The following is a 4,091-nucleotide window of genomic DNA, read 5'->3' as shown; positions in this document are numbered from 1 at the left end:
ATCCCGATCGATCCATGGGAAATAACCTACCTATTGTATACAACATTTAAGAACACTCTTCCTGAATGTGTTACTATTTGTTACTTGACGCAACAGAAGTATACATTCATCAACTATCTTTCAATTTATTTATATAGTTTACTTTATAATTCAATTCAACTGTTTAAAAAAAAATTGATACGATTATTAAAAATAGTTCTGTATTGCATTCTTGTAATTATGAGCCCATATTGTTCATACGTTAAATATCACGTTTGTGTCGTTTATAATGGCTTGAAATGGTATTTTGACGGAGACAATATTTTTTTTGAATTAATTCTCTTATTTCAAACTTGATCATCAATTTGGATAGTTTTAAATATGAAACGTTTCGCAATTAAGCTTCTATGATTTATTGACAATTATAAATATATATATATAAAACGTTTATACATGATATATTGAATTAGTATCTAATATAATGTCCACTATATGTACACATTGATATCTGTTTCTGTTTCTTCAACACGGTGTCGACACGAATTGTCTGTTAAATCTTCATAATACCACTCAACACCATAACTGAAAAGATAAATAAATAAATTACTTCAGGCTAAATGATCGATATTTGCTTAGCATCCATCTAGTCATATTACATACAAAGTTAAAACAATAATTAAATATAGAAATTGAATGAAAACAGGGAATGTGTGAACGAGATAACATCCCAACCAAAGAGTAGAAAGCAGTCCAAGGACATAATTGGTCTTTAACACTGCTGGCCCTAAACAAGATTGTCTTCTAGTTCAGCGAACATGGACGTCACACTAAGCTCTTAAACATGAAAATGAACACAGGCGCAAAACATGGGTAAATCATTTTTTTTTATATCTCAACCCTGCCCCTATACCTCTACAAAATATAAAATAAACAAACGCTCAGCAATACGCACTGGGTTAAAAACAAGTCCAATTCCGATGTAAGAATATGTAACAGACGAAACAAGGAAAAATAAATGCTTATAAAATTTAATTATACCATACTTTGTAGAACAACATCAACCGTATCGAAATTGTAACAAACTAGCTAAACAGATAACAATCAGGATGAATATAATAAGGCCACTACCAATACCTTTTATTTTTATTTCTGACTGAGTTCTCACTCTAAATACCCTGCTGTGCAGATAAACAACAGAACTCAATTTTACATGAAAAACTAAAAAAGTGTTTGATCAATCCTCGACATAAAATACCAATCACTATGAATATTCATTTTTTCCAGAATCCTTTGTAACATATTGGTTCTCTTGATTTCGTGAGGTCTTGTGTTCGATACAAGCTAAACGATTATTTATAAAATGTTTGCATACCGAAACAAAACCATAAACACAATAGATCATCGTATTAGTTGTTTTCTAACAATATAAGGGAATGTTTCAGTAAGATTTATCTCATTCACTTTATAGTTTCATGATACGTGTTTTATAAGCTTTTGTTTTGTCCTTTCTTCTATTTGTTTTTTGAAACCCTATATAGTATGTTTTACTCAGATTTTTGGTTTTTCCTTTGCCTTCCCCGACTTATTTTGCATACAACTTATAAAGTCAATATGGTTAGAGAAATGAGGTAATTATTGATCATCCAAATATTTTATCGTGTGTTTTTCTATGTTGTGATGTAATGCTATTGTTTCAGAAAAAGGATAAGGTTTGGATCCATTAAAACGTTTAATCCCGCTGCAAATGTTTGCACCTGTCCTAAGTCAGGAATCTGATGTACAGTAGTTGTCTTTTGTTTATGTACTTTATACGTGTTTCTCGTTTCTCGTTTTTTTTTATATATACACTAGACCGTTAGTTTTCCCGTATGAATGGTTTTACACTAGTAATTTTAGGGCCCTTTATAGCTTGTTGTTCGGTGTGAGCCAAGGCTCCATGTTGAAGGCCGTACATTGACCTATAATGGTGTACCCCTTTTTTTAAATTGCTGTTGGATGGAGAGTTGTCTCATTGACACTCACAACACATATTATATACTCACCATCTAAATTATCCCGGCCTTGTCCCAATTTTCCAGCAAATGCAGGGCCATTTGATGAAGACACAAAATCCAGATTGGTATCCCTTGTCTTGACAACATTTCCTGCACTTCCTATATGGGCACCGTCTGAGGCATGATTTCACTCTTGTTTCTACTCGAGCTTGTGCCTCTTTCAAATAAAAAGAACAATTTATTCAGCGTTTCGTGTTACTAGAGAATAATGTTTTTAAACGATAAACATTTGTACTACATTTGGGTGTTTCTCTAGCCATAATACCAGGTTCAATAAAATTAACGGTACCAATTTTCTTGCACCAGATGCGCATTTCGACAACACATGTCTCTTCAGTGATGCTCGTGGCCAAAATTCAACCCTCTATATGTAGCGGAAAAATATGAAGCAAGTCAGGAATATTATGTTGCCTCCGTTCTGTTGGTTGATAAAGTCTAGTGTATGCTTATGTTGTTTTTATTGACGCCACCCTTGTTGAGTTGCCTTATTTGTTATATACCCTTTTTATATACAACATGACTTTTAAAAAAATCACGCGAGTTTAAATGGTGAGTCTGATATTTTCCAATCTAAAAATGTTGAATAACAAAAGATATATGAAAGAACATTCAATAAAATATCAACACATAACTTTGTAACACAGTTATAATTCATAAAAACACAAGTAAAAGCAAAGTAATAAAAGTGTTATTACATCAAAGAAATTTATCTTCAATTTATATATTGGCGGCTTTATTTGAGATTAATTTTTAAAACATTAACTTCGTAAGCATTACAGGATTGTTTTTTGCACGGTCAAGAATAAGATTGTTATATATTAAAGTACACACAATCTTCTTGTAGTCATACGTCGAATTACAAATTAGAGAATAGTTGTGCATTCACAGAAATAACACACAATGATTGAATAACTACCTTATCTGATATCATGTTCAAAATATGTTTGTGTCTTCTATTATAATTGAGGGGACCATAACCTGATCTAAAACTGAACAGCATTAACTCATAATAACCTCCTCTTATGTTCTTAAATAACGTCCAATATTGTGACATCGTTATCCGAAAATTTCATTTACTTTAAATAGACTTTATTCTGTTGAGTTGTTCGTTTCTCTTTTTCGAATGTAATAGGCTTAGTATGAGATTATTCATAAAACGTACAAAAATCAAAAAAATCCTGCTCCGTGGATATTCTAAAAGGAAAGTCCCTGAGAAAATGTCAAAAACCCATACACATCAAACGAATCGATAACAACGTCATATTTCTGACTAGGTACATGCATTGTCTTGTAGGTTTTTGCAAATGAAAAACTAAATGATCTGATAAATGTTCTGTATAAAAATGACATATAAAATATGTGTTTGTCGTACAGCATTTGCTTGAAATAGATAAAATGTTGAATGTTTACAAAACTATTTATCAAAGAATTAGCATTTTAATTTCTAAAACTTATTATTGATTTTTGTTAAATCTAAAACTTACCACATCCATGGAACAGAAGAAGAATAAATGCAAAGGTAAAAATTATTAAGCGCTTCATTTTCAATATTCACACTGAAATAATAAAAAATGTTGTGTACAATAAAATTTTTGTTTTCAAAGCATTTTTATCAATATATATGATAATTAGTGTTTTCGTTTAATTATTTCGTGTTTTGCAAGTTATTGATACCAAGAAATGTTTAGACTGTTATCAACACACATTTACGAAGATTTTCTCGTTTAAACTTTTATGTTCATTAAAGTACATAATTAAGTAAATTTAATAACATTTGATACTGTAACAGTGAAAGATAATCTCTTTACCGAATGAATAGAAAGTTTTGGAGAAACCTTTGGCCGACTATACAGGAAACAGTGTATAATTGATACATATTTCAATAACTATTAAAGTACCGTAAGCAATACTTACAATATTATCTTTTTTAAATCAGATCTCCGAGGTACTGCGTTGTGAATGTATGTGCTTTTATATCAGTTTGAGTGACCTTGTAATATAAAGGGGTTTTCCAGTGGACACGGACTAAGACTTGTTTTTATCATGTTTGTCTGTCAT

General features: G+C 30.8%; 1 long non-coding RNA gene across 1 annotated transcript; it reads right to left on the bottom strand.

The window, feature by feature from the left end:
- Positions 1-376: 376 nt before the first annotated feature.
- Positions 377-4,091, bottom strand: LOC139525544 (uncharacterized). The gene is made up of 4 exons (XR_011664923.1): positions 3,948-4,091; positions 3,518-3,589; positions 2,022-2,190; positions 377-561 (listed from the first exon to the last, which is right to left on the bottom strand). It is a non-coding gene; the product is annotated as an uncharacterized lncRNA (long non-coding RNA).

Source organism: Mytilus edulis, chromosome 5 (assembly GCF_963676685.1).
Source record: "Mytilus edulis chromosome 5, xbMytEdul2.2, whole genome shotgun sequence".
Lineage (NCBI taxonomy): Eukaryota > Metazoa > Mollusca > Bivalvia > Mytilida > Mytilidae > Mytilus > Mytilus edulis.
Note: the sequence above shows the minus strand (reverse complement) of the source record. Positions and strands in the feature narration are given on the sequence as shown.